The sequence below is a fragment of the Corvus cornix genome, chromosome 15 (assembly GCF_000738735.6).
Source record: "Corvus cornix cornix isolate S_Up_H32 chromosome 15, ASM73873v5, whole genome shotgun sequence".
NCBI lineage: Eukaryota > Metazoa > Chordata > Aves > Passeriformes > Corvidae > Corvus > Corvus cornix.
In genome coordinates this window covers 8,172,797-8,183,119 of record NC_046345.1, presented here as the reverse complement: position 1 = coordinate 8,183,119, position 10,323 = coordinate 8,172,797, and positions in this window count along the sequence as shown.

The following is a 10,323-nucleotide window of genomic DNA, read 5'->3' as shown; positions in this document are numbered from 1 at the left end:
ATTTTATGTGAGGTGTATGGTCTTCATTGTATAAAAATTTAACTTCTGACAGGATATAATTGAAGTAATAAAGATTCAAGTAACAAGTATCTTTCAGATTTGAGATGTTCATAGTAACATCCAATTACATTTTGCTGTATTGGAGGGACTATAAAAACACCAACTGCCAGCAACTGGGTTACCAGAGTACCTTTGGAAATGTGAACTCCAGTGCTCTGTCTTACCAGCTGGAAAACACCAGGATCTCTGACTTCCAGATAGACAAGGATGGGCAGGTGCCTCATGTAAAGCCTGAGAGTCTTCCATTAGATGTCTTTTTGCCCCTGTTAAATTTAAATAACTGGGCAGTGGTGTAGTTTAGGGTTCTCCCCTCACCTGAAGCGCTGTGGCTGTGACTGGGGGACAGCAGTAGGTTGGTACTGCCACAGTCCAGGCAGCCTGAACCAGGAAACAGCCACAGCTAGAGCTGAGCTTATCCTCTGCACAGGGCTCCACTTGGGCCACTGCGCATGTGAGGTTCTTTCCACTTCTATCTCTGCCTCTGCTCCCTGCCCTTGGCTCTGCCCCAGATGGGTCTGAGCAGGGACCAAGCACCTGCGCTGCTGCTGGCACTCACCTCCAGCAGGCACAGCAGCTGTGGATTAACTGAGGGTGGACAAAGTAGTTCCTGGCTGTGAAGCAGCTCTGCTGAGCCATGGCACTGATGAGCATTAACTGTTTCTCCTCTAGCAGAGGCTGAGCTGTTCTCAGGGTTTGACTCATTCATTTCTATAGTATTGCTGAATAAGATTTGAGCTGAGGAGCTGAGGGGCTCTGTGATCCTGGTAGCAGTTTAATCTATGCTAACCTGATTGCCTGAAGATTTTACTTAGTAAAGATCACTCTGGAAAGCAGACAGTACAAGTTTTTCATTGTTCAATGAATTAATGAGTAGATTTTTCATGGTCTGATTTCTGTATTTTAATAGTAAGCATATATTAACTTTCTTCCTTGCCCAAATAGACTTCAGTGATTTCTATCTAGCTCAAGCAAAAACAATGGCAGGGCCAAACTAGCCCTTTATTCAAAATGGAGTTTGCATCCTGACATTAAAACATGTACGTGTGTGCAAAGTCCATTATGGCATGGAATATCATGGCTCATCCTGTACCTGCAGGAAGGATTGTGAATGTTATTTAATTTTCAGAACATCTTTTTGACATGATTAGCTATGATCATCTGCTTTGTTTGGAAGTTAAATTAGTTTTACAACATGAGCGAAATCTTCCAGTTTGGGACCTGGAGCTGATGACAGAGCAGCAGTGCTGTATTGGGCATCTGAAATGTTTTTCTTATGTTTCAAATGTAGAGTTAAAACTCCAGTGGATTAAACTGCCTGATTATGGTAGAAGTTTTGGGATATTTTTAGCTGTTAGTTGAGTGGCATTAATAGCTGTGTTTGAATTGTGAGTCGAGGTATTTGTCCATTTAAAAGCAAAATCAAATAAGCTTTATTCTGCAGAAAAGATTATTCAAAATGTTTCAGTACGGGATCATATAAAACCACTCCCACAGAGGTGCAACACTAAAAGAAAAAAAAAGCCAAACCCCAACTGCAGGAGCTCTGTGCATTGCCTGTGCAAACAAACTTTTTTCCAAAACTTTCTTTAAAAGCCCACTAGAAGTCCGGAACCTTGTGACAGGGAGCAGGGCTGCCAAGGGCCAGAGCAGCTTGTTTTGCAATTGGGCCCTGGGGAAATTGCTGCATCTTGGGGCTGGGTTGAAGCTGAAAACACGTGCCTTTGAGGACCGGGGGGGGCTTTCCTAAACAAATGTATTTCCTAAACAAATATGAACAGATTCTCTGCCATGCGCAGGGGAAACCTGCTGATGTTATCACAGTGAACCTTCATTCTGTTAAACTGGAACTGCTGAACACCGTGAAACCACCTAGAGGGGCACGTGCTGAGTGCCATAAAGCCCGTGTGTGAAAGGCATGTGGGGCACTGGGACAGGAGGGTGAGGATCGACCGCTGAGTGCTGCGAGGGCGGCTCTGCCTGGGAAAGAGCTGAATCGCTAAGGCTCTGACAGCCTGCCCTTCAGACCGAGCACAAGTGTAAATCCGTGGGAAAAGGTGACATCTTGTGACACTTCAGGCCCCTCCCAAAACTCTCCCTCTCCATGCCTTGAGTTAAATGGCAAATGACACTGCTTTTTGTGTGCCCTGCGGAGAAGGATGTGCCCCTGCCCGAACAGCCTGTGCTGGGCAGCGAGCAAAGCCTCCTGTGCACTGCCTGAGGTCAGGCTGGGCTGGCAACCCGCAGCTCCCAGCAGCTGCTCTTTGGGGCAAGAGGCTGTTTCTGGCCATAATCTCCTTACAGATGAATTCGTCATCTGTTTCCCACTGATGGTCAAACAAGCACTATTGACTGGCTCGCATGCTCCACTTTGTTACCAAGTATAACTGATAAGATTGAAAATCTGCTTCTGTTTGTCCACTTATATTATCTTCCCTTCCTTTCTTCCTCTTTTATCTTCCTCCTTCCTCAATTCTCCACTTTTTTATGATACCCATAACAGTCCAAAGTCTGCAGAATTTTGCTTTTTTGTTGTTCCTCTTCTTTCCCCCACAGAATGTGTTACCCAAGGGGCAGCAATAACGATTTGTGCTCAGGCATGAGACGGGTATTTCACGGTGTTTGATGCAGCGCCGAACCAACCCGAGGGAGCCACTGTGCTCCCACCCTGCCTGGCTGGGTGTGCAGCCCTGTGCTGGGAGCCAGCATGGCCAGTACCTGAACGTCAAGGGCAGAGGACAAGGTGCTGCTCTTTGCTCCTAAACTATCACTGCTTTACTGATTAAGCTCCTGCAGCAAGTTTTAGGTCTAAATACAATTTCTTCGGCGTGATAATCAACAGCAAATGAGCACGTATGAGCTGCAGACCCAGCAATGCTGTGCTTTACTGCCCCTACTCCTCCCGCTTCCAAGCTGATGAAGCAAATGGATTTTTTTTTTTTTAACAGTGCTTTTTTCTCTCCTTTATCTCTCTCTTCTGCAATGAAAAGTTTCTCACAGCATCGAGGCTGGAGACACAAATTAATGCTCTTTAATTACCTACTCATAATATATAAAACCAAAAGCTTTCTCATATCATTCTTTCAATGTTTACTAAAATAGAGACCTTGCTCTGGCAGATCTGTCCTTAACTGGCCAAAACTCACGCTGAAGGTTAACAGCTCCCAAAGTTAATGATTATCTTGCCTTGTTTGCTCAATGTTTCAGAGTTAAAACATGTAAATATGCCTCCCCCGTGTAATTGCTGTGGTCAGCCAGCGATGAGCTCTGCAGCAAACATAAACACAGCTATTAGCAGAGACAAATGTTTCTCCCTGGCCTGGCCTGGCCTCCCACGGCTCCCAGAAGTGTCGGCTCCCCCAGGAACAGCCAGGATAAGGCTGTCCCGCTGGCGATTACACAGAGCCTGCTATGAAAACCCCCTCTCAAAATAGCCATTTCTAATCTCCCCTGAGGCCATTAATCAGGCTTCTAATCCAGCAAAGCTGTCCGTACTGTACAGGCTGTGATCCCCAGGCCTTTATTAAAAACCCCTCTTGGTCACAGCATTTACTGGTCAGGGGACTGATTGTCAGGTTTGTCTGGGCAGGAATAGCTGCATGTATTTTGACAGATCTGTGACAGTGGTTGATGCCAAGACCTGGCTGCACCTTACTTGTGAGTGCTGGACTTACCAAAGGCTCATCTGCATAGAAATACATCCCAACGTCAGCTCAAATTTGGTAATTTCTGAAGACTTAAGAGTAATCTCTGCTTTTCTGGAGACAAATACAATACCTGGTCCTGTCTGATTGCTTTCAGATCAGAAAGGAATGTACTGAAGATGTGTGACAGTCAAAACTTCCTGGGTAACTTCAGAAGAGCAGCGGTTTTGCCCACATATTGACTAAACTCCAGCCGGGGTAATTGCATGTGCCTCTTCTCCACCATTCCCCGGGTGACTCCATCGCGGAGGACCTGATGTGTTGCGGAGGTGGGGTGATGTGACTGATGTGTGCAGCCTCCACACGGGTGTGCGACATTTGCAGCATTTACGGAGATCCCTCTGGCAAAAGGCGCTGTACAAATGCAAACCTTTCATCGCTCACAAAGTCCTGCAGCACCCCGGGCACGGCTGAGGCTGCAGGCAGGGGCTGTTACCGAGGCAATGGGCTGCTAAATCTCCTCTTGCCACAGGAGCTCTAGAGGCTCCCTGCGGCCCACGGTGATATTTAGACACTGAGGCGCTGGCTGGTGTGATCCAGTTCCCACAGGGGCTCGGCTGGAGTATGCTGTGGGGTCGGTGGGGGCTGACCTGATACTCAGCAGTGTCTTGACTGCTCATGGAGGGGATGCTGCGGCTGAGCCCCACCCGGGGATTTGCCTTGATGGTTCCTGGTCCATAGGACCGTGTCAGGCAGCTCAGTGTCCCTGCTCAGCTGGGAGAGGATGCCGAGGGGCAGGTAGGCAGTGGGGAGCTCAGGCTGGTAGGCAGTGCTTTCTGTGCCCCAGGGCTTGTTACCCAAAGGCAAGTGAGCAGAGCAGACGTGGGGCTGGCATCATGATTCACCCCACATCATGGGTCCTGCTGGCTGAAATCCTGAGCAGTGTAGCCAAGAGAAGAGCCCCCACCTTGCTTAGCCACCCATCCTGGACTGAGCAGGCCCATGGGGGTGTGGAGCCAGTGCGTCCCGGTGCTGGATGCTGCCGGCACAGGGCAGTGACTCATTTTGCCACTCGGGACTCTGGGTGTGGATGTCTTGCTCACGTCTGGCCTTGGCAGCAGCAGCTTCTCCTGCTCAAGGGCTTTTGCTCCTGCCCAGCACAGCACAGGATGGTGACCAAGCACTCATGGTCCTGCTCTGCTGCTCTGCATCTGATCACATCAGCCCACAAACCTGCATTAAAAGTACCTGTCTCATCCCTTGGTTTCCTAGAAATCCAGCAGCTGGCCTGGCAAGCAGACACCCAGCCCACAGGGCTGGTTAAATCAGCACAGCAGTGACCATTACGCAGAGGTTTGCATGACGAAGCATTTGCAGCTATGCCAGAGGGTGGGGGGAGTGTTTTTAATCTCTGCTTTTCCCATTTGCACTATGGATGCAAAACAGCCTTTTGAAATGGTGCAGTGGGACACAGCCTGTACATACAGGTGGGGTGTTGGAGCTGTGTCCAGCTGCTGGAGCCCAGGGGTTGCCTTGCCTGTGACCAGCAGTGCCTGGGCACAGCTCCATGGCTGCTGAGCTCCTTGGCTGCCAGGCATTGCCCAGGGCAGCAGGCGATGGAGTCGGGAGCTCCTGCTGGAAACCAGCCCCAACCCAGGGACATGCACTGCTGAGCACTGCGCTAGGCCTGTTCGATGCTCAGGCTTGTGGCATTGAAAGGAAAAATTATTTCAGTGCAATGAACATAATTTGAGATGCAGCTGCAGCAATGGGACATGGGCAGCATGCCCAACTGTCCTTCTCAGAGGGTGGGAGCCCCCCAAGACTTTTTCCAGCCTTTTCCTGATCATGCAGCAGTGCTGCCCCTTGCCATTGATTTCTTTTGCATCTTTTGGCTTTTCTCTTTGTCCTTTTTTTCCCCCTCTTCTCTGTCTTTTCTTTTTCTCTTTTTTCCTTCTTTTCTCCTTTCCTCTCATCTCCTTGGCTCTTCCTTTCTGCTGTGCCACAATCAGACAAAGCCTGACAGCCAGGAGCAGTTACTGGCTTTTTGAGCTGCTCATGTCCAGCAATACCATGGCCTGACTATGCTGGCTGGGACGTAATTCCTTCCTGGGGGCAGGATTGGTGCTGGTGCCTGGGAGGGAGCCTGGCTGGTTCAAGATGCAACATCCGAGCCCTCTGCCCACACAAGCTGTTGTTCTGGCTCCTGTTTGTGAGCATTAACATGCCATGCTTTTGCTACTCCAAAATCCCAGTAGTTGTAACAAGAGCCAGGGCTTCACCCAATGCTGTCAGTGTGAAGGGCTTCATGGAAACTTCTCTGGTTTCTGCATGTCAGCTCTGAAAACCAAGCTCATCTCCTCCGAGCCAGGCAGCAGGTCCCACACTTGAATTCTGTCCGAGAGGCAAGGGCAGCAGCTGGGCTGTGCGAGGACCTCCTCCCATCACGGATCAGTGAGATCTGCCCTGGGCACCAGCAGCAATATCAGTAGAGATCGTAGTTACTCTTCCGCATTTTCCCCCATTTCCTCTCTTTTTCCCACGTTTACGTGAAGCTGACCTACACAAATCTTTGATTCCCTCAGACACTGGATAGAGAAGTGAAAGTTGTTGCTGTTCTCCCAGGGAAGTCTCCCTATGGTCAGCACCGCCAGCTCCACCACTGCCTAAACCTGGTGGGAAATGCCTGTGCCTGGAAGTACTGCAGCCTGTTGGGATGTGGGGTGCTGGGAGGGACCTGCCTGTATGAAAGGAGGTTATGGGATGGATGCTGCACTTACTGGATGGGCAGGGATGGGGGCCAGAGGACTGTCCCCCTGCTCCCCATCCCTCAGCACTCTGCCACCACCCCTGCACCACCCTCCAGTGGTATCCCCTTGGTACGAGCGCTGAGTGGCTCTGGTTTGGCTCTGCTGTTGCTCCCTGTGGCCTTGTTGCTCTGTGGGATTGATTTTAAGGGAAGTTGAAAGTGTGGCAGGGGTGTGGAGGCGGCAGAGCTGGGCCCTGGGCTGAATGAAGCTCAGGCTGGCACCAATCCCTCGACAGAGCAGCCGTGCCCTGCGAGCGGGGTGTGTGCAAACCTTCTCCCTTGGAAAAAACACAAGGATGCTAAAAAAACAGGCCAAGCTCTAGCAACATGTAACTTATTTTGTTACAGATTAACTGCTCCAATAGACTCCAGGCACACTGTGCAGAGCTGGATGTTTAACCTACTCTTGCCGCTCTTCTTTTAAAGACAGGAACATTACAAATTTCATCTGTGCTTTGACGGGGAGGTCACAGTCTGCAAAGATGTTCACCTTGCCTCTGTGCAACTCCAGGCAGGGGGTCTGGAGCACGGGGTCCACTTCTAAGCACTCCAACCCCAGGGTTGTGGGACACAGCCTGGTGTGGGCCTGGAGAGCACCCTACCCCCCAGAGACGTGTGACGTCAGGAGCCAAGACCCTTCATCTCAATGCTGGGCAGAAATACCACGTACGGACTGATTCATTCTCCCCTGAGTATCTGCCATCTCCTAGCAGGGCTGCTGGAGGCCCCCTGCCCCCCACCGAAGGCCCTTTGCCAGGCCCAGCAGTGCACCGGGTGGTTTCCTTTCTGGAAAGGGTTCAGGTGCCGCCCCGAGCACGGGATGGTTTTGCTGACCCCGCAGCCGGTAATCTTACTGCTGGACTTGAGACACCTCTTGGCCCTGTTCCCCGCTCCTCTGTCCCCAGGACAGGCTGTAATCATCTCTTGGCAGGACAGCCCTGACCTGAGCACTCTGGCTCCCAGCAGATTTCCCCAGCCTCGCCAAGTGTTTGCAAAAATACCCAGTGATTTATTCTTGACAGCTCAGCTGGACAGAGAAAACACCACATTGCTCTTTACATCTATTCTTAATTTTGTTGTTTTTCCTTATAACAGAAGTTGCCAATAATAATACAGCAGGAACAGCTCCTGGCCCCAAACTTGACAGTTTTCTACCCTTTTTTGTGGCAAGTGCCAGCCTGGTTTCTTGCCAGCCCAGTGTCTGCTGACAGTGTCCAGCAGCAACGCAGGCGGGATCAGCGATAGTGTGGGCGAGCCATGCTCCCTCAGCCCCGGATTGCGATGGAAATGGTGGGTGACATTCAGCCCTTTGCTGCCACTTACAGTCACTGGGAGGTGACAGCTGACGCCCCCCCCACCTCAAATAGCTGGCCATGGAAATACGACCAGATGAAACGGAAAACCAACAGAGACAGACAAGGGAGGGAGCGCCGACTACGCCCCTGCAAGACCAGACCTGGGAAAAGCCTCACTGTGATGGGCAGAGGAGAAACCAGGAATATTTACTTAGTCCTGGCAAGGTGGGGTGTGTGGTGTTACGGTTTCCTTGTCTGCACTGGGAGTGGGGCTGGCAAGAGAGCCGAGCTCTGAGTCCCACCCCACAGACCTGGCTAGGATAAGCACGCTGTTTGCCTGGGAGGGGGAAATACATCAGTGTCTTAAAATGTGACCTTCCAGGTTATTCACTATGTAAATATATGCTCTTAACTAATCAAAGCTGTAAAAGTCAGTTGACGTCTTCCTTGTGTCCCTGCCTGCCTCCTCTCAGAGCTCCACAAGGTCTGCAGCCACAAACATGATGAAAAATGTGTTTATTCAGCTGAGACCCTGGGAGCACTGGGGACCGGGAGACAGCCCAGGACTGACAGATACAGAGCACGATGGAGAAAGCAGGATTATTGCCTGGGGTGAGGCTGGCATTGCCCAAATCAGGACAGGGAAAGTCCAGCAATGCTCCCACTAGCTGGAATGCTGCAGGACCTGGACATGATGCCTCCATTGCTGGACAAAGAAAAGCTGCTTCCCTGTGACTGTTGGAGACTGGGAATCCTGTTCACTGTCAGCCCCTTTCCCAAGCATCCCTGCCTCCCACCTGCCCTTCCCAGGGGTGGCCATGGGGCTTGACCACCATTTCCATGTTTCCAGGGAAGAGGCAAGAGACCTGACCCCAGCATCCCAGCACTGGGATAGCCGAGCCCTCCTCCCCCTGCAAGCCCTGGGCTCTGCTTCCCTGCCGCCTCCTGCCGCGGCCTGGCACACAAACCCAGCTGTGAAACAGCTAAATACTGGGAATCTGGGTGGCTGCCAGGGACTTTGATCCCCAGCCACGAAAACCTCCTCCACGAGCTGCCTTCTCTTGTGAAATAACCTCCTGGGGAGGCTGAGCTGGTGTGTGCTGCCCCTGAGACGTTTGCAGCCCCAAAAAGGGGTTTGTCTGGTCCACAGCCTCACCCTGCAGTGATGCAGTTCCAGTGCCAGTGCCTGTGCCAGTGGTGGAGCTGGGCAGATGTGTATGGCATCAAATACATTTACCCTGGACTGCTCCCAAGCACTGCTGCACTTCTGGTACATCTGCACATTCCAGCCCTAGCAAGGCCAGCTGAAAATCTTCCCAGCTGGGAAACCCCAGGCAGAGGTGGGGTTGGTGCCTGCTCTGGCACACAGCCCATTCTGCCAGAGGTGCCCAGCGGGGCACGACAGGCAGCACTGTGGGGCACTGGGATCCTGATCCTGCCTGCAGCAGGGCTGAGGGTGCAGCACTGCAGGCTGGGTGGCTGGTACAGAGTTATCAGAGGTGGATGATAGTGACTGCCTTAAAATTTTTTTTAACGTTTTTAAAATTTTTATTTTTTTCTTCCCAGGGGTGGTCAGCAGCCACAGCCCACCCTGGCCCATGGTGGGCAATGCTGAGCATCTGGGTACAAACCTTGAGCTGTGCTGGACATGCAACCTCAGCCCAGCTGGGTGTGACAGGGCCACAGGTGCCCTCTGCTAAAGGGCTCACTGAGCCACTGATGAACAAGTTCTTTTTCCCGTTTTTGCTGTCTCTATTCCAATGCCAGCATCATCCAGCATGCTGGTGGAGAGGGGCCTTTTACATTGTTTAAAGGCAAGCATGGGAAATAGGGGGATTTTTAGTGAATGCCAGACTGCAGCTTGATCAAACTGAGGCAAAACAGGGTCTGCACAAATAGGAATGTTTAAAAAGATGGCAGAAGAACATCTGGGGCTTCTCATACCAGAAAGCCTCCTATGCAGCAAATAAATCCTATCCCATGGTCCAAAATGCTGCCAGATGCTGATGGTCTCCCCTGAGCTGCTGCTGCAAACATCCCAGACTGCCAGGTGGACACTGGCCATGTGGTCACAGCCAGCCCTGCTGTGAGCTGCTTTTATTTCACTATTCTGTAGTTAAACCCAGATTTTCCCTGTTCTTGCTTATCACTTTTATGAGCATTTCTGCTGCTTTATTTCTAACCACAGCCTTATCTCTCACATCCATGGACACAACGTGTCCATGAGAAACCTCTGTTTTTCGGACTGTGCCTCAATCTGCCACCATGTCCTGACCATCCCTTGGCTCTGAGAAGGTCAGGCTATCAGCCTTTAACATCACTCCAGTGTCACCCAGCTGTGTCTCCCCAAGCCCAGCAATAACTTGGAGTGTATTCCTGCTCTGCCAAGTAACCTGAGTGACTCCCAGCGCCCTCCTCCTGGTCTCCCTGCAGTTGGACCCAGCACACACACCCTTGGTCACACATGGATTTATGATTTTGCAGTCCTCAGCTGACACCCTCCAGGTCAAGTGCTTCA